The sequence below is a fragment of the Dendropsophus ebraccatus genome, chromosome 6, assembly GCF_027789765.1.
Source record: "Dendropsophus ebraccatus isolate aDenEbr1 chromosome 6, aDenEbr1.pat, whole genome shotgun sequence".
Classification (NCBI taxonomy): domain Eukaryota; kingdom Metazoa; phylum Chordata; class Amphibia; order Anura; family Hylidae; genus Dendropsophus; species Dendropsophus ebraccatus.
This window is the reverse complement of record NC_091459.1, coordinates 149,644,478-149,665,159: the sequence shown is the minus strand read 5'-3', so window position 1 is coordinate 149,665,159 and position 20,682 is coordinate 149,644,478. Positions and strand designations below refer to the sequence as shown.

The 20,682-nt window shown below is 51.4% G+C and overlaps 1 protein-coding gene across 5 annotated transcripts in view; it reads right to left on the bottom strand.

Annotated features, from left to right (window-relative positions):
* MAPRE3 (microtubule associated protein RP/EB family member 3) overlaps positions 1-20,682 on the bottom strand; it is a 70,608-nt gene that overhangs the window by 26,295 nt on the left and 23,631 nt on the right. For 3 of the 5 annotated variants that reach the window (XM_069973249.1, XM_069973250.1, XM_069973251.1), the window contains one exon: positions 19,594-19,647. The gene's annotated coding sequence lies outside the window, so the exon portion shown is untranslated. Of the gene's footprint in view, positions 1-6,844; positions 6,937-11,185; positions 11,208-19,593; positions 19,648-20,682 lie in introns of those variants that run through there. The other 2 variants (XM_069973248.1, XM_069973247.1) reach the window with 2 other exon arrangements.

Genomic DNA, 20,682 nt, shown 5'->3' with positions numbered 1-20,682 from the left:
CATCCCTCATTACTATATATATAGTGACACTAGATGGCGCCACCTCCGCATCCCTCATTACTATATATATAGTGACACTAGATGGCGCCACCTCCGCATCCCTCATTACTATATATATAGTGACACTAGATGGCGCCACCTCCCCACCCCTCATTACTATGATATATAGTGACACTAGATGGCGCCACCTCCCCATCCCTCATTACTATCATATATAGTGACACTAGATGGTGCTACCTCCGCATTCCTCATTACTATATATAGTGACACTAGATGGCGTCATCTCCCCACCCCTCATTACTATATATAGTGACACTAGATGGCGCCATCTCCCCACCCCTCATTACTATATATAGTGACACTAGATGGCGCCATCTCCCCACCCCTCATTACTATATATAGTGACACTAGATGGCGTCATCTCCCCACCCCTCATTACTATATATAGTGACACTAGATGGCGCCATCTCCCCACCCCTCATTACTATATATAGTGACACTAGATGGCGCCATCTCCCCACCCCTCATTACTATATATAGTGACACTAGATGGCGCCATCTCCCCACCCCTCATTACTATATATAGTGACACTAGATGGCGCCATCTCCCCACCCCTCATTACTATATATAGTGACACTAGACCTCCCCATTCCTCATTACTATGCTGTCTTTAGGCTGGCAGTGCCCACAGTCATGGGCATTGCCTGTTCTTATGTAACATGCGTGCGGCTGTATTGGGGTCACGGTGAGCTCAGTCCGGAAGCTTTTAGCCGCCTCGGGGGGATTTATCCGGCAGCAAAGAAGAGAAAATGAAATTGTGAGAGGGATTAATGGTGCGGAGGACAGATGTGCACAGCGGGTACCAGAGATTAACCCCTACTCTGCCAGGAAGGATTGTGCAAGGGATCAACCTGTACCGTGCCAGCAAGAACCACCTGATCACCCTGCACTGTGCCAGGAAGAACTGTCTGATCCACCTGCACTGTGCCAGGAAGAACTATCTGATCAACCTGTACTGTGCCAGGAAGAACTGTCTGATCAACCTGTACTGTGCCAGGAAGAACTGTCTGATCAACCTGTACTGTACCAGGAAGAACTGTCTGATCAACCTGTACTGTGCCAGGAAGAACTGTCTGATCAACCTGTACCAGGAAGAACTGTCTGATCAACCTGTACTGTGCCAGAAAGAACTGTCTGATCACCCTGCACTGTGCCAGGAAGAACTGTCTGATCACCCTGTACTGTGCCAGAAAGAACTGTCTGATCACCCTGCACTGTGCCAGGAAGAACTGTCTGATCAACCTGTACTGTACCAGGAAGAACTGTCTGATCAACCTGTACTGTACCAGGAAGAACTGTCTGATCACCCTGCACTGTGCCAGGAAGAACTGTCTGATCAACCTGTACTGTACCAGGAAGAACTGTCTGATCACCCTGCACTGTGCCAGGAAGAACTGTCTGATCACCCTGTACTGTACCAGGAAGAACTGTCTGATCACCCTGTACTGTGCCAGGAAGAACTGTCTGATCAACCTGTACCAGGAAGAACTGTCTGATCAACCTGTACCAGGAAGAACTGTCTGATCACCCTGCACTGTGCCAGGAAGAACTGTCTGATCACCCTGCACTGTGCCAGGAAGAACTGTCTGATCACCCTGTACTGTACCAGGAAGAACTGTCTGATCAACCTGTACTGTGCCAGGAAGAACTGTCTGATCAACCTGTACTGTACCAGGAAGAACTGTCTGATCCACCTGTACTGTACCAGGAAGAACTGTCTGATCAACCTGTACTGTACCAGGAAGAACTGTCTGATCACCATGTACTGTGCCAGGAAGAACTGTCTGATCACCCTGTACTGTACCAGGAAGAACTGTCTGATCACCCTGCACTGTGCCAGGAAGAACTGTCTGATCACCCTGCACTGTGCCAGGAAGAACTGTCTGATCAACCTGTACTGTACCAGGAAGAACTGTCTGATCACCCTGCACTGTGCCAGGAAGAACTGTCTGATCACCCTGTACTGTACCAGGAAGAACTGTCTGATCAACCTGTACTGTGCCAGGAAGAACTGTCTGATCAACCTGTACTGTACCAGGAAGAACTGTCTGATCAACCTGTACCAGGAAGAACTGTCTGATTAACCTGTACCAGGAAGAACTGTCTGATCACCCTGCACTGTGCCAGGAAGAACTGTCTGATCACCCTGTACTGTACCAGGAAGAACTGTCTGATCAACCTGTACTGTACCAGGAAGAACTGTCTGATCAACCTGTACTGTGCCAGCAAGAACTGTCTGATCAACCTGTACTGTGCCAGGAAGAACTGTCTGATCACCCTGCACTGTGCCAGGAAGAACTGTCTGATCAACCTGTACTGTGCCAGGAAGAACTGTCTGATCACCCTGTACTGTGCCAGGAAGAACTGTCTGATCACCCTGTACTGTGCCAGGAAGAATTGTCTGATCCACCTGCACTGTGCCAGGAAGAACTGTCTGATCAACCTGTACTGTGCCAGGAAGAACTGTCTGATCACCCTGCACTGTGCCAGGGAGAACTGTCTGATCACCCTGCACTGTGCTAGGGAGAACTGTCTGATTAACCTGCACTGTGCCAGGAAGAACTGTCTGATCCACCTGCACAGTGCCAGGAAGAACTGTCTGATTAACCTGTACCGTGCCAGGAACTATTAACCTGGACCCAGGCTCACTACCCAGAGCAGAATCTGTACCAGGGGCCCAAACTACCATGGGGAGATTTATCAGACATGGTGTAAAGTAGAATAGGCCCAGCTGCCCCCGGCAACCAATCAGATGCCACCTTTCATTTTCCGAAGAGTCTGTGAGGAATGGAAGGTGGAATCTGATTGGTTGCCGGGGGCGACTGAGCCAGTTTCACTTTACACCATGTTTGATAAATCTCCCCCATGTGTCACTTATAGTACTGGTCTCCTATGTGACAGCGGGACCCCCATGTTCCCGGGCCACTCATATTCCTGGGCCCCTCATATTCCTGGGCCCCCGAGCCCCCATGTTCCCAGGCCCCTCATATTCCTGGGCCCCCGGGCCCCCATGTTCCCGGGCCCCTCATATTCCTGTGCCCCCGGGCCCCTCATATTCCTGGGCCCCCATGTTCCCGGGCCCCTCATATTCTTGTGCCCCCGGGCCCCCATGTTCCCAGGCCCCTCATATTCCTGGGCCCCCATGTTCCCGGGCCCCTCATATTCCTGTGCCCCCGGGCCCCTCATATTCCTGGGCCCCCATGTTCCCGGGCCCCTCATATTCTTGTGCCCCTGGGCCCCCATGTTCCCAGGCCCCTCATATTCCTGTGCCCCCGGGCCCCTCATATTTCTGTGCCCCCGGGCCCCCATGTTTCCAGGCCCCTCATATTCCTGGGCCCCCGGGCCCCTCATATTCCTGGGCCCCCATGTTCCTGTGCCCCCGGGCCCCTCATATTCCTGGGCCCCCATGTTCCCGGGCCCTTCATATTCCTGGGCCCCCATGTTCCCGGGCCCCTCATATTTCTGTGCCCTCGGGCCCCCATGTTCCCAGGCCCCTCATATTCCTGGGACCCCGGGCCCCCATGTTCCTGGGCCCCTCATATTCCTGGGCCCCCCTGCTCCTCATATTCCTGGGCCCCTCATATTCCTGGGCCCCCCTGCTCCTCATATTCCTGGGCCCCTCATATTCCTGGGCCCCCCTGCTCCTCATATTCCTGGGCCCCCATGTTCCCGTGCCCCCGGGCCCCTCATATTCCTGGGCCCCCATGTTCCCGTGCCCCCGGGCCCCTCATATTCCTGGGCCCCCATGTTCCCGTGCCCCCGGGCCCCTCATATTCCTGGGCCCCCATGTTCCCGGCCCCTTAGAAGCTGCAGCTTTCCTGAACCCCACAGTGGGCACAAACATGGACGCAGCCAAGGGCCACACACTCAGCAGTGAGGGATTCATCCAGAGCCTCCTGGTTCTTATACACAAGCCTGACAGTCCCATACACAGAGGGCCGGCACAGCAGAGCTGGTGATGCCTCCAGGATGAGGGAGCAAAGAGGAGTGTGTGACGGCACAGACACTGATACCCAGCAGCCCGATCCTGGCTGGGAATTAGGTTACACATCCATTATGTATGAGCGCAGACACAGCTCTGCTCTGCGGAGAGACGCCGGACTGTGCGGGGTTACATAACACGTTACAGCGAGGGGAACACGTCACATGCAGCAGAGCTGAGGACGTCATGTGCGGAGTGTGATAGATGCAGCAGAGCTGAGGACGTCATGTGCGGAGTGTGATAGATGCAGCAGAGCTGAGGACGTCATGTGCGGAGTGTGATAGATGTAGCAGAGCTGAGGACGTCATGTGCTGTGTGATAGATGTAGCAGAGCTGAGGAAGTCATGAGAGCGGAGTGTGATAGATGTAGCAGAGCTGAGGACGTCATGTGCGGAGTGTGATAGATGCAGCAGAGCTGAATACGTAGTGAGCGGAGTTTGATAGATGTAGCAGAGCTGAGGACGTCATGTGCGGAGTGTGATAGATGTAGCAGAGCTGAGGACGTCATGTGCGGAGTGTGATAGATGCAGCAGAGCTGAGGACGTCATGTGTGGAGTGTGATAGATGTAGCAGAGCTGAGGACGTCATGTGTGGAGTGTGATAGATGTAGCAGAGCTGAGGACGTCATGAGAGCGGAGTGTGATAGATGTAGCAGAGCTGAGGACGTCATGTGCGGAGTGTGATAGATGTAGCAGAGCTGAATACGTATTGAGCGGAGTTTGATAGATGTAGCAGAGCTGAGGACGTCATGTGGGAGTGTGATAGATGTAGCAGAGCTGAGGACCTCATGTGGGAGTGTGATAGATGTAGCAGAGCTGAGGACGTCATGTGTGGAGTGTGATAGATGTAGCAGAGCTGAGAACGTCATGAGAGCGGAGTGTGATAGATGTAGCAGAGCTGAGAATGTCATGAGAGCGGAGTGTGATAGATGTAGCAGAGCTGAGTACGTCATGTGCGGAGTGTGATAGATGTAGCAGAGCTGAGTACGTCATGTGCAGTGTGATAGATGTAGCAGAGCTGAGTACGTCATGTGCAGAGTGTGATAGATGTAGCAGAGCTGAGTACATCATGAGAGCGGCGTGTGATAGATGTAGCAGAGCTGAGTACGTCATGTGCAGTGTGATAGATGTAGCAGAGCTGAGTACGTCATGTGCAGAGTGTGATAGATGTAGCAGAGCTGAGGACGTCATGTGCGGAGTGTGATAAATGTAGCAGAACTGAGAACGTCATGAGAGCGGAGTGTGATAGATGTAGCAGAGCTGAGGACGTCATGTGTGGAGTGTGATAGATGTAGCAGAGCTGAGGACGTCATGAGAGCAGAGTGTGATAGATGTAGCAGAGCTGAGTACGTCATGTGCAGAGTGTGATAGATGTAGCAGAGCTGAATAAGTCATGTGGGAGTGTGATAGATGTAGCAGAGCTGAGTACGTCATGTGGGAGTGTGATAGATGTAGCAGAGCTGAGGACGTCATGTGCAGAGTGTGATAGATGTAGTAGAGCTGAGTACGTCATGTGCAGTGTGATAGATGTAGCAGAGCTGAGTACGTCATGTGCAGTGTGATAGATGTAGCAGAGATGAGTATGTCATGAGAGCGGAGTGTGATAGATGTAGCAGAGCTGAGTATGTCATGAAAGCGGAGTGTGATAGATGTAGCAGAGCTGAGTACGTGATGTGCGGAGTGTGATAGATGTAGCAGAGCTGAGTACGTCATGAGAGCGGAGTGTGATAGATGTAGCAGAGCTGAGAACGTCATGAGAGCGGAGTGTGATAGATGTAGCAGAGCTGAGTACATCATGTGTAGAGTGTGATAGATGTAGCAGAGCTGAGGACGTCATGTGCTGTGTGATAGATGTAGCAGAGCTGAGTACGTCATGTGCAGAGTGTGACAGATGCAGCAGAGCTGAGTACATCATGAGAGCGGCGTGTGATAGATGTAGCAGAGCTGAGGACGTCATGTGCAGAGTGTGATAGATGTAGCAGAGCTGAGAACGTCATGTGCAGAGTGTGATAGATGTAGCAGAGCTGAGTACGTCATGTGCAGAGTGTGACAGATGCAGCAGAGCTGAGTACATCATGAGAGCGGCGTGTGATAGATGTAGCAGAGCTGAGTACATCATGTGCAGAGTGTGATAGATGTAGCAGAGCTGAGGACGTCATGTGCAGAGTGTGATAGATGTAGCAGAGCTGAGAACGTCATGTGCAGAGTGTGATAGATGTAGCAGAGCTGAGTACGTCATGTGCAGAGTGTGACAAATGCAGCAGAGCTGAGTACACCATGAGAGCGGAGTGTGATAGATGTAGCAGAGCTGAGTACATCATGAGAGCGGAGTGTGATAGATGTAGCAGAGCTGAGTAAATCATGTGCAGAGTGTGATAGATGTAGCAGAGCTGAGGACGTCATGTGCAGAGTGTGATAGATGTAGCAGAGCTGAGGACGTCATGTGCAGAGTGTGATAGATGCAGCAGAGCTGAGTACACCATGAGAGCGGAGTGTGATAGATGTAGCAGAGCTGAGTACATCATGAGAGCGGAGTGTGATAGATGTAGCAGAGCTGAGTACATCATGAGAGCGGAGTGTGATAGATGTAGCAGCGCTGAGTACGTCATGTGCAGAGTGTGACAGATGCAGCAGAGCTGAGTACATCATGAGAGCAGAGTGTGATAGATGTAGCAGAGCTGGGCCAGGAGCGACAGGTGACCCTATAGGGAAGGAGAATAGTGTGTGGCGGTATGAGGAGCGGAGGGGGAGGCTGCACAGGGACTACAGACATGATAATACTGTGCCCCCCGCTGCCCCTACCTGTACCATCGCTCCTCCCTGACAACGTGTTTTCTGAAGGGGATGAGACGCTGCTCCTCGGGGCTGCAGTGGCCTCGGGAGGGAAGGAGCGGGGAGGGCATTGGGTGTGGAGGAGTCTGAGCCGCAGCCAGAGGATGTCTGACTCCACTCACCAGAGCCGCAGCGAGAGAGCGACGGGCGGGGGAGGAGCATGGAGTGCCAACCCTGCGTATACCACCCATACCAGGGAGAGGGGCACAGACGCTGTGTATATCACCCATACCAGGGAGAGGGGCACAGACCCTGTGTATACCACCCATACCAGGGAGAGGAGCACAGACCCTGTGTATATCACCCATACCAGGGAGAGGAGCACAGACCCTGTGTATATCACCCATACCAGGGAGAGGGGCACAGACCCTGTGTATACCACCCATACCAGGGAGAGGGGCACAGACGCTGTGTATATCACCCATACCAGGGAGAGGGGCACAGACCCTGTGTATACCACCCATACCAGGGAGAGGAGCACAGACCCTGTGTATACCACCCATACCAGGGAGAGGGGCACAGACCCTGTGTATACCACCCATACCAGGGAGAGGGGCACAGACCCTGTGTATACCACCCATACCAGGGAGAGGGGCACAGACCCTGTGTATACCACCCATACCAGGGAGAGGAGCACAGACCCTGTGTATATCACCCATACCAGGGAGAGGGGCACAGACCCTGTGTATACCACCCATACCAGGGAGAGGGGCACAGACCCTGTGTATACCACCCATACCAGGGAGAGGGGCACAAGACCCTGTGTATACCACCCATACCAGGGAGAGGGGCACAAGACCCTGTGTATACCACCCATACCAGGGAGAGGGGCACAGTGGCCATTCTCTAATAGGGCTGTGGTGTGTACCCTATAGGATCATGCATCTTCTCTGTCACCTGCACTGTAGGTTCCTCACACATGACAACCAGTACTGCCCCCACACTGCCTGCAGGGGGAGCCACTGCAATAACACAATAAACAAAGGGAAGAGGGGACAGTTTCCTACAGGCTTTCTCTATGTGTGGTGGGGGAAGCAGGACTCTCAGGCTCTCTCTCTATGAGCGGTGGGGGAAGCAGGACTCCCAGGCTTTCTCTATGAGCAGTGGGGGAAGCAGGACTCACAGGCTTTCTCTATGAGCAGTGGGGGAAGCAGGACTCAGGCTCTTTCTATGAGTGGTGGGGGAATCAGAACTCACAGGCTTTCTCTATGAGCAGTGGGGGAAGCAGGACTCAGGCTCTTTCTATGAGTGGTGGGGGAAGCAGGACTCACAGGCTTTCTCTATGAGTGGTGGGGGAATCAGAACTCACAGGCTCTTTCTATGAGTGGTGGGGGAAGCAGGACTCCCAGGCTTTCTCTATGAGCGGTAGGGGAGGCAGGACTCACAGGCTTTCTCTATGAGTGGTGGGGGAAGCAGGACTCACAGGCTTTGTCTATGAGCGGTGGGGGAAGCAGGACTCACAGGCTTTCTCTATGAGTGGTGGGGGAAGCAGGACTCGCAGTCTTCCTCTATGAATGGTGGGGGAAGCAGGACTCGCAGACTTCCTCTATGAGTGATGGGGGAAGCAGGACTCTCAGGCTCTCTCTATGAGCGGTGGGGGAAGCAGGACTCCAAGGCTTTATCTATGAGCGGTGGGGGAAGCAGGACTCACAGGCTTTCTCTATGAGTGGTGGGGGAAGCAGGACACTCAGGCTTCCTCTATGAGTGGTGGGGGAAGCAGGACTCGCAGGCTTCCTCTAAGAGTGGTGGGGGAAGCAGGACTCACAGGCTTTCTCTATGAGTGATGGGGGAAGCAGGACTCGCAGGCTTTCTCTATGAGTGGTGGGGGAAGCAGGACTCACAGGCTTCCTCTAAGAGTGGTGGGGGAAGCAGGACTCACAGGCTTTCTCTATGAGTGATGGGGGAAGCAGGACTCACAGGCTTTCTCTATGAGTGGTGGGGGAAGCAGGACACTCAGGCTTCCTCTATGAGTGGTGGGGAAGCAGGACTCGCAGGCTTCCTCTATGAGTGGTGGGGGAAGCAGGACTCTCAGGCTTCCTCTATGAGTGGTGGGGGAAGCAGGACTCGCATGCTTCCTCTATGAGTGGTGGGGGAAGCAGGACACTCAGGCTTCCTCTATGAGTGGTGGGGGAAGCAGGACTCGCAGGCTTCCTCTATGAGTGGTGGGGGAAGCAGGACTCACAGGCTTTCTCTATGAGTGGTGGGGGAAGCAGGACTCGCAGGCTTTCTCTATGAGTGGTGGGGGAGGCAGGACTCGCAGGCTTTCTCTATGAGCGGTAGGGGAGGCAGGACTCACAGGCTTTCTCTATGAGTGGTGGGGGAAGCAGGACTCACAGGCTTCCTCTAAGAGTGGTGGGGGAAGCAGGACTCACAGGCTTTCTCTATGAGTGATGGGGGAAGCAGGACTCACAGGCTTTCTCTATGAGTGGTGGGGGAAGCAGGACACTCAGGCTTCCTCTATGAGTGGTGGGGAAGCAGGACTCGCAGGCTTCCTCTATGAGTGGTGGGGGAAGCAGGACACTCAGGCTTCCTCTATGAGTGGTGGGGGAAGCAGGACTCGCATGCTTCCTCTATGAGTGGTGGGGGAAGCAGGACACTCAGGCTTCCTCTATGAGTGGTGGGGGAAGCAGGACTCGCAGGCTTCCTCTATGAGTGGTGGGGGAGGCAGGACTCACAGGCTTTCTCTATGAGTGGTGGGGGAAGCAGGACTCGCAGGCTTTCTCTATGAGTGGTGGGGGAGGCAGGACTCGCAGGCTTTCTCTATGAGCGGTAGGGGAGGCAGGACTCACAGGCTTTCTCTATGAGTGGTGGGGGAAGCAGGACTCACAGGCTTCCTCTATGAGTGATGGGGGAAGCAGGACTCACAGGCTCTCTCTATGAGTGGTGGGGGAAGCAGGACTCACAGGCCTTCTCTATGAGTGGTGGGGGAAGCAGGACTCACAGGCTTCCTCTATGAGTGGTGGGGGAAGCAGTACTCATAGGCTTTCTCTATGAGTGGTGGGGGAAGCAGGACTCACAGGCTTTCTCTTTTCTTGATTTCCGGTGATACGTTGATCCGGGGATTATTCTGGACGCCATTGGAGTCGATGGGGGGGGGGGGGGGGGGAGAGTTTTTCTCCCTGTGGTGGGACGGTTGTCATCTGCCTCGTGGGGGTTTTTCTCTTCCCTGGATCGACACAGTAGGGTTTCCCTAGGTTGAACCTGATGGACTTTTGTCTTCTTTCAACCTTATTTACTATGAGTGGTGGGGGAAGAAGGACTCCCAGGCTCTATCTATGAGTGGTGGGGTAAGCAGGACTCCCAGGCTTTCTCTATGAGTGTGTGTGTGGGGGAAGCAGGACTCACAGGCTCTCTCTATGAGTGGTGGGGGCAGCAGGACTCACAGGCTTTCTCTATTAGGAGGCGGGTGGGGCAGGACTCTCAGGCTCGCTCTATGAGGAGGCGGGTGGGGCAGGACTCTCAGGCTCTCTCTATGAGGAGGCGGGTGGGGCAGGACTCTCAGGCTCTCTCTATGAGGAGGCGGGTGGGGCAGGACTCTCAGGCTCGCTCTATGAGGAGGCGGGTGGGGCAGGACTCTCAGGCTCTCTCTATGAGGAGGCGGGTGGGGCAGGACTCTCAGGCTCTCTCTATGAGGAGGCGGGTGGGGCAGGACTCTCAGGCTCTCTCTATGAGGAGGCGGGTGGGGCAGGACTCTCAGGCTCGCTCTATGAGGAGGCGGGTGGGGCAGGACTCTCAGGCTTTCTCTATGAGGAGGCGGGTGGGGCAGGACTCTCAGGCTTTCTCTATGAGGAGGCGGGTGGGGCAGGACTCTCAGGCTCTCTCTATGAGGAGGCGGGTGGGGCAGGACTCTCAGGCTTTCTCTATGAGGAGGCGGGTGGGGCAGGACTCTCAGGCTCTCTCTATGAGGAGGCGGGTGGGGAAGGACTCTCAGGCTCTCGCTATGAGGAGGCGGGTGGGGCAGGACTCTCAGGCTCTCTCTATGAGGAGGCGGGTGGGGCAGGACTCTCAGGCTCTCTCTATGAGGAGGCGGGTGGGGCAGGACTCTCAGGCTCTCTCTATGAGGAGGCGGGTGGGGCAGGACTCTCAGGCTCTCTCTATGAGGAGGCGGGTGGATCATGGACGTTCTATATCTGACTATAGGGGGGAGCTCATCAGACGGGGGGCTCTATACCCCTATGGGTCTCCAGTGACTCCTGCTCTGACAATGTGGCTGTTGCGGAACAGGCATTAAGCAGACAAGGCCAGCCGCTGCCAGGACACACAGACAACATGGGCGCCCCATGTGGGTCACCTCTCCACAGGTAACGCCACCTGACCACTGATCCAGAAGAAGTTTTCCATTTTTGTCCTCTGGTTAGAGTTGAGAGATGACCACCAGGGGGCGCAGTCATGGAAGTACCTGACTGGTGAATCTGGATTAGAGTGCCGCCAGCCTGGAGGCTCTGGGGGAGGTAAGGAAACAATAATCACCCATAGTGCTCCACCTAGTGACCACCCACAGCAGGCGCGTCCACCATGCACAAATACCCTCCACCCATCAGGGATATCATAATACAGGACTGAGGAGGCTGCTGCCCTCTAGAGGCCCAAATACTAAGGACAGGAGACACATAAGCTCCCTGCACATACAGCTGGTAACTATGAACAACTCCATATATAAGACTGTGTATCCCCAACCTGAACTGGCTGATAACAGAGAACAAAAGGCTGTATATACCGGACATAAAGGAACCAAAGCAGCAACTGAGGGGGAAAAACCAGCAGTCAGGTTACTAATACACAGCCAATGTCACTGACTGCCCCTATCTGCAATACAAGAAGGCAGCATGGAGGCAGCAGGGAGGCACAGGGCAGCAAGGAGACAGCAGGGAGGCACAGGGCAGCAAGGAGGCACAGGGCAGCAAGGAGACAGCAGGGAGGCACAGGGCAGCAAGGAGACAGCAGGGAGGCACAGGGCAGCAAGGAGGCACAGGGCAGCAAGGAGACAGCAGGGAGGCACAGGGCAGCAAGGAGACAGCAGAGAGGCACAGGGCAGCAGGGAGGCACAGGGCAGCAAGGAGACAGCAGGGAGGCACAGGGCAGTAAGGAGACAGCAGGGAGGCACAGGGTAGCAAGGAGACAGCAGGGAGGCACAGGGCAGAAAGGAGAGAGCAGGGAGGCACAGGGCAGCAGGGAGGCACAGGCAGCAAGGAGGCAGCTGGGAGACAGCAAAGAGGCACAGGGCAGCAAGGAGGCACAGGGCAGAAAGGAGGCAACAGGGAGGCACAGGGCAGCAAGGAGACAGCAGGGAGGCACAGGGCAGCAAGGAGGCACAGGGCAGAAAGGAGGCAACAGGGAGGCACAGGGCAGCAGGGAGGCACAGGGCAGCAAGGAGACAGCAGGGAGGCACAGGGCAGCAAGGAGACAGCAGGGAGGCACAGGGCAGCAAGGAGACAGCAGGGAGGCACAGGGCAGCAAGGAGACAGCAGGGAGGCACAGGGCAGCAAGGAGACAGCAGGGAGGCACAGGGCAGCAAGGAGACAGCAGGGAGGCACAGGGCAGCAAGGAGGCAGCTGGGAGACAGCAAAGAGGCACAGGGCAGAAAGGAGGCAGCAGGGAGGCACAGGGCAGAAAGGAGGCAGCAGGGAGGCACAGGGCAGCAAGGAGGCAGCAGGGAGGCACAGGGCAGCAGGGAGGCACAGGGCAGCAAGGAGGCAGCAGGGAGGCACAGGGCAGCAGGGAGGCACAGGGCAGCAAGGAGGCAGCAGGGAGGCACAGGGCAGCAGGGAGGCACAGGGCAGCAAGTAGGCAGTAGGGAGGCACAGGGCAGCAGGGAGGTACAGGGCAGCAAGGAGGCAGCAGGGAGGCACAGGGCAGCAGGGAGGCACAGGGATGCAAGGAGGCAGCAGGGAGGCACAGGGCAGCAGGGAGGCACAGGGCAGCAAGGAGACAGCAGGGAGGCACAGGGCAGCAGGGAGGCACAGGGCAGCAAGGAGGCAGCAGGGAGGCACAGGGCAGCAAGGAGGCAGCAGGGAGGCACAGGGCAGCAAGGAGGCAGCAGGGAGGCACAGGGCAGCAAGGAGGCAGCAGGGAAACACAGGGCAGAAAGGAGGCCGCAGGGCAGCAGAGAAGAAACAGGGAGGCCAGCAACCAAACACAAAAACGTACATACACTATAGCAGAATAGCGCCACCTAGCAGATATTATTATTATTATTATTATTATTATTATTATTATTATTATTATTATTATTAATAATAATAATAATACCATACTCAGTCCAGCATAAGCACACTAGAGGCGCACCATCTATTGTACAGAATATGTCATAATAATAGAATAGCGCCATCTAGTACACAGTATAAGTAATCATAATAGAATAGCGCCATCTAGTGCACAGTATAGGTAATCACAATAGAATGGCGCCATCTAGTGCACAGTGTAAGTAATCACAATAGAATGGCGCCATCTAGTGCACAGTATAAGTAATCACAATAGAATGGCGCCTTCTAGTGTACAGAATAAGTAATCACAATAGAATGGCGCCATCTAGGGTACAGAATAAGTCAGTGCAAGTATTTACAACAGAATGGCGCCATCTAGTGGTATATCACAAAAAAAAGTATAAAATGTCCCACAGTCTTTTAGAACAGTGATTTTCAACCTTATTTGAGCCGTGGCACACTCTTTAAACTTAAAAAATACCGGGGCACACCACCAACCAAAATGGCACAAAATGACACTAAAAAAGTACATATTATACATATAGTTAATAATATAGATTCTAAATGTATTTATACTCACTCAGTGTGAAACCTGTGCCTGTTTTCTCTCCTGTGCTTCTCTCCACCATACTTCTCCCCCCTGCTTCTCTCCTGTGCTTCTCCCCCCTGCTTCTCTCCTGTGCTTCTCTCCCCCATGCTTCTCTCCCCCCTGCTTCTCTCCTGTGCTCCTCCCCCCTGCGCTTCTCTCCACCATACTTCTCCCCCCTGCTTCTCTCCTGTGCTTCTCTCCACCATACTTCTTCCCCTGCTTCTCTCCCCCCTGCTTCTCTCCCCCATGCTTCTCTCCTGTGCTTCTCCCCCCTGCGCTTCTCTCCACCATACTTCTCCCCCCTGTTTCTCTCCTGTGCTTCTCTCCCCCATGCTTCTCTCCTGTGCTTCTCTCCCCCATGCTTCTCCCCCCTGCGCTTCTCTCCACCATACTTCTCCCCCATGCTTCTCTCCCCGTTTCTCTCCCCCATGCTTCTCTCCTGTGCTTCTCCCCCCTGCGCTTCTCTCCACCATACTTCTCCCCCGTTTCTCTCCTGTGCTTCTCTCCCCCATACTTCTCCCCCCCATGCTTCTCTCCCCCATGCTTCTCTCCCCCATGCTTCTCTCCACCATACTTCTCCCCCCATGCTTCTCCCCCTGCTTCTCTCCTGTGCTTCTCTCCACCATACTTCTCCCCCTGCTTCTCTCCTGTGCTTCTCTCCACCATACTTCTCCCCCCTGCTTCTCTCCACCATACTTCTCCCCCTGCTTCTCTCCTGTGCTTCTCTCCACCATACTTCTCTCCTGTGCTTCTCTCCACCATACTTCTCCCCTGCTTCTCTCCTGTGCTTCTCTCCACCATACTTCTCCCCCCTGCTTCTCTACACCATACTTCTCCCCCTGCTTCTCTCCTGTGCTTCTCTCCACCATACTTCTCTCCTGTGCTTCTCTCCACCATACTTCTCCCCCTGCTTCTCTCCTGTGCTTCTCTCCACCATACTTCTCTCCTGTGCTTCTCTCCACCATACTTCTCCCCCTGCTTCTCTCCTGTGCTTCTCTCCACCATACTTCTCCCCCCTGCTTCTCTCCTGTGCTTCTCTCCACCATACTTCTCTCCTGTGCTTCTCTCCCCCATGCTTCTCTCCACCATACTTCTCCCCCTGCTTCTCTCCTGTGCTTCTCTCCACCATACTTCTCCCCTGCTTCTCTCCTGTGCTTCTCTCCACCATACTTCTCCCCCCTGCTTCTCTCCACCATACTTCTCCCCCTGCTTCTCTCCTGTGCTTCTCTCCACCATACTTCTCTCCTGTGCTTCTCTCCCCCATGCTTCTCTCCACCATACTTCTCCCCCATGCTTCTCTCCTGTGTTTCTCTCCCCCATGCTTCTCTCCCCCATGCTTCTCTCCTGTGTTTCTCTCCACCATACTTCTCCCCCCTGCTTCTCTCCTGTGTTTCTCTCCCCCATGCTTCTCTCCTGTGTTTCTCTCCACCATACTTCTCCCCCTGCTTCTCTCCTGTGTTTCTCTCCCCCCTGCTTCTCTCCCCCATGCTTCTCTCCCCCATGCTTCTCTCCTGTGTTTCTCTCCCCCATGCTTCTCTCCTGTGCTTCTCTCCCCCATGCTTCTCTCCTGTGTTTCTCTCCCCCATGCTTCTCTCCCCCATGCTTCTCTGCTCTGTTTCTCTCCCCCATGCTTCTCTCCCCCATGCTTCTCTCCCCCATGCTTCTCTGCTCTGTTTCTCTCCCCCATGCTTCTCTCCCCCATGCTTCTCTCCCCCATGCTTCTCTGCTCTGTTTCTCTCCCCCATGCTTCTCTCCCCCATGCTTCTCTGCTGTGTTTCTCTCCCCCATGCTTCTCTCCCCCATGCTTCTCTCCCCCATGCTTCTCTGCTCTGTTTCTCTCCCCCATGCTTCTCTCCCCCATGCTTCTCTCCCCCATGCTTCTCTCCCCCATGCTTCTCTGCTCTGTTTCTCTCCCCCATGCTTCTCTCCCCCATGCTTCTCTGCTGTGCTTCTCTCCCCCATGCTCCTCTCCACAATGCTTCTCCCCACCAAACTTCTCTCCGCTGTTTCTCTCCCCCATCCCCAGGTTTCTCTCCCCCCCTTCCTCCTCACCTCCTCCGAGATGGTCGCCGCTGCTGTCCGCCTCACCTACTGGCCGCCCATAGGGCCCAGACATGCTCCTCCAATCAGTGGAGACCGGTAGTGTGGTCGCAGCGCACCACGCGACCGCCCACATTATAATCCGCCACTGATCGCTGTGCATTGCCGGGGAACAAAACACAGGGGCACAATAGTTTGGGGAACTTTCCCCGCGGCACACTGGTTAAAAATCACTGTTTTAGACAATCAATCATAGAGAATCATAAATGCAACAGAGCCTTCTGTGGCTTGTAACCAATACGTAATAATATAAATGATGGTAAGTAACACTGAGCTGCAGATACAGTCCTAGGACTGTGCGAGTCAGAAATGTACCAAAACTGGGAGAACCGGATGACTAGAAAACCGGAAACCGATAAAGGAGCAACAACTCCAGTAGTGTAACTAGAATAGACCAGCCCCATCAGTCTAGTGGATAATCACTAAAGAATAGCGCCACCTTGTAACTAATGACTACACTGCAGCGTTTTCGTATCTTCAACAATCCTCTCTCATTAATAGCACCATCTATAGTGGATAATCAGTGTATAATACCGCCATCTATCTAGTGGATAATTACTGTATAATACCGCCATCTAGTAGATAATCACTGTATAATACTGCCATCTACCTAGTGGATAATCACTGTATAATACCGCCATCTAGTGGATAATCACTGTATAATACCGCCATCTAGTGGATAATCACTGTATAATACCGCCATCTATCTAGTGGATAATTACTGTATAATATCGCCATCTAGTGGATAATCACTGTATAATACTGCCATCTACCTAGTGGATAATCACTGTATAATACCGCCATCTACCTAGTGGATAATCACTGTATAATACCGCCATCTAGTGGATAATCACTGTATAATACCGCCATCTAGTGGATAATCACTGTATAATACCGAAATCTATATAGTGGATAATCACTGTATAATACCGCCATCTATGTAGTGGATAATCACTGTATAATACTGACATCTATCTAGTGGATAATCACTGTATAATACTGCCATCTACCTAGTGGATAATCTGTGTATATTACCGCCATCTACCTAGTGGATAATCTGTGTATAATACCGCCATCTACCTAGTGGATAATCATTGTATAATACCACCATCTAGTGGATAATCACTGTATAATACTGCCTACAACCTAGTGGATAATCATTGTATAATACCGCCGTCTACCTAGTGGATAACCACTGTATAATACCGCCATCTAGTGGATAATCATTGTATAATACCACTATCTACCTAGTGGATAATCACTGTATAATACCACCATCAACCTAGTGGATAATCACTGTATAATACCGCCATCAACCTAGTGGATAATCACTGTATAATACCGCCATCAACCTAGTGGATAATCACTGTATAATACTGACATCTATCTAGTGGATAATCAGTGTATAATACTGCCATCTACCTAGTGGATAATTACTGTATAATACCGCCATCTAGTGGATAATCACTGTATAATACTGACATCTATCTAGTGGATAATCACTGTATAATACTGACATCTACCTAGTGGATAATCACTGTATGATACCGCCATCTACCTTGTGGATAATCACTGTATAATCCCGTCATCTAGTGGATAATCACTGTATAATCCCATCATCTAGTGGATAATCACTGTATAATACCGCCATCTAGTGGATAATCACTGTATAATACTGCCATCTAGTGGATAATCACTGTATAATACTGCCATTTACCTAGTGGATAATCACTGTATAATACCGCCATCTACCTAGTGGATAATCACTGTATAATACCGCCATCTAGTGGATAATCACTGTATAACACCGCCATCTATGTAGTGGATAATCACTGTATAATACCGCCATCTATCTAGTGGATAATCACTGTATAACACCGCCATCTATGTAGTGGATAATCACTGTATAATACTGCCATCTACCTAGTGGATAATCACTGTATAATACCGCCATCTAGTGGATAATCACTGTATAATACCGCCATCTAGTGGATAATCACTGTATAATACCGCCATCTACCTAGCAGATAATCACTGTATAATACCGCCATCTACGTAGCGGATAATCACTGTATAATGCCGCCATCTATGTATTGGATAATCACTGTAAAATACCGCCATCTACCTAGTGGATAATCACTGTATAATACCGCCATCTAGTGGATAATCACTGTATAATATCACCATCTATGTAGTGGATAATCACTGTATAATACTGCCATCTACCTAGTGGATAATCACTGTATAATACTGCCATCTAGTGGATAATCACTGTATAATACCGCCATCTACCTTGTGCATAATCACTGTATAATACCGCCATCTAGTGGATAATCACTGTATAATACCGCCATCTAGTGGATAATCACTGTATAATACCGCCATCTACCTAGTGTATAATCACTGTATAATACTGATATCTATGTAGTGCATAATCACTGTATAATACCGCCATCTACCTAGTGGATAATCACTGTATAATACTGATATCTATGTAGTGGATAATCACTGTATAATACCGCCATCTATCTAGTGGATAATCACTGTATAATACCGCCATCTACCTAGTGGATAATCACCGTAGAATACCGCCATCTAGTGGATAATCACTGTATAATACTGATATCTATCTAGTAGATAATCACTGTATAATACCGCCATCTAGTGGATAATCACTGTATAATATCGCCATCTATGTAGTGGATAATCACTGTATAATACTGCCATCTACCTAGTGGATAATCACTGTATAATACCGCCATCTACCTAGTGGATAATCACTGTATAATACCGCCATCTAGTGGATAATCACCGTATAATACCGCCATCTAGTGGATAATCACTGTATAATACCCCCATCTAGTGGATATCACTGTATAATACTGATATCTATCTAGTGGATAATAACTGTATAATACCGCCATCTACCTAGTGGATAATCACTGTATAATACCGCCATCTAGTGGATAATCACTGTATAATATCGCCATCTATGTAGTGGATAATCACTGTATAATACTGCCATCTACCTAGTGGATAATCACTGTATAATACTGCCATCTACCTAGTGGATAATCACTGTATAATACCGCCATCTAGTGGATAATCACTGTATAATACCGCCATCTGCCTAGTGGATAATCACTGTATAATACTGATATCTATGTAGTGGATAATCACTGTATAATACCGCCATCTAGTGGATAATCACTGTATAATACCGCCATCTAGTGGATAATCACTGTATAATACCGCCATCTACCTAGTGGATAATCACTGTATAATACTGATATCTATGTAGTGCATAATCACTGTATAATACCGCCATCTACCTAGTGGATAATCACTGTATAATACTGATATCTATGTAGTGGATAATCACTGTATAATACCGCCATCTATCTAGTGGATAATCACTGTATAATACCGCCATCTACCTAGTGGATAATCACCGTATAATACCGCCATCTAGTGGATAATCACTGTATAATACCCCCATCTAGTGGATATCACTGTATAATACTGATATCTACCTAGTGGATAATCACCGTATAATACCGCCATCTAGTGGATAATCACTGTATAATACCGCCATCTACCTAGTGGATAATCACTGTATAATACCGCCATCTATCTAGTGGATAATCACTGTATAATACCGCCAGCTATCTAGTGGATAATCACTGTATAATACCGCCATCCAACAAGTAACACCAGGACAGTAGAAGCCTTCAGCCAGGTCATGCAGCGGACTCCACGATGTCACCACGAGGTCACAGGGCAGCAGGGAGGAGCTGGGGGAGGAGTCAGCACAGGAAGTCTCTTACCTTTCTGCATATAGATATCTCTAATCACCGGACAGGTCAGCGCAGCAGAAATCCCTGCAGAGAGAAGAGAGTCAGTATGAGAAGAGTGTCCTCACCTACCGCAGGGAGCCCCGATCTGTCTGACTACTTCCTTGGCTCCTCCTCTTTGGATGTGAAATGGGAGGGGCTTCCCTGAGCAGACAGGAGGAGACTTCTCCAGGTGTGGGGATGAGCTCTATGATTCTGCCAGGAAAGGATAGCTTTGTGCTTGTGTCCCGGAAATATTTACCCTCTACTGACTGAGCTCCCGGCTACAGATGCACAGTCCTCTCTATCCCCTCCCTGCACTCATCTCTATGATCATAAAGAGAACTGTGCGGTCATACAGTTACAGCTGCACAGTCCTCTCTATCCCCTCCCTGCACTCTATAATCTGTGTGGTCATGGATAAGCCTGTGGACAGGTTTGGCGCTGTTCCTGGGAGAAAGAAGCTATGTTTTTTAATTCTGGACAAACCCTCTAATTCATGCTGACACACACACACACACACACACACAGACACACACACAGACATACAGACCGACATACAGACACACAGACGGACATACAGACACACACACAGACATACAGACACACACACACACACACACAGACAGACACACACACACAGACATACAGACACACACACACGGACAGACACACACACACAGACCGACATACAGACACACACACACACACAGACAGACACACACACACAGACCGACATACAGACACACACACACACACAGACAGACACACACACACAGACATACAGACACACACAGACACACAGACCGACATACAGACACACAAACGGACATACAGACACACACACAGACATACAGACACACACAGAGACAGTATCCGGTATCCTGGAACACTCACATTCCAGAGATTATCACTCAGGATTTGTCGGTGACTTTACTGCAAACTGGGCAGAATAATAGTGAGAGGAATAGTACACAGGCTCATCAACGCTGCGGCCGCACAACCAGAGACAATAACACCAGGGAGAATCCAGAAGCTTCAACGCAACAACAAACAACAACAATCAAACACCTCAACAACAAC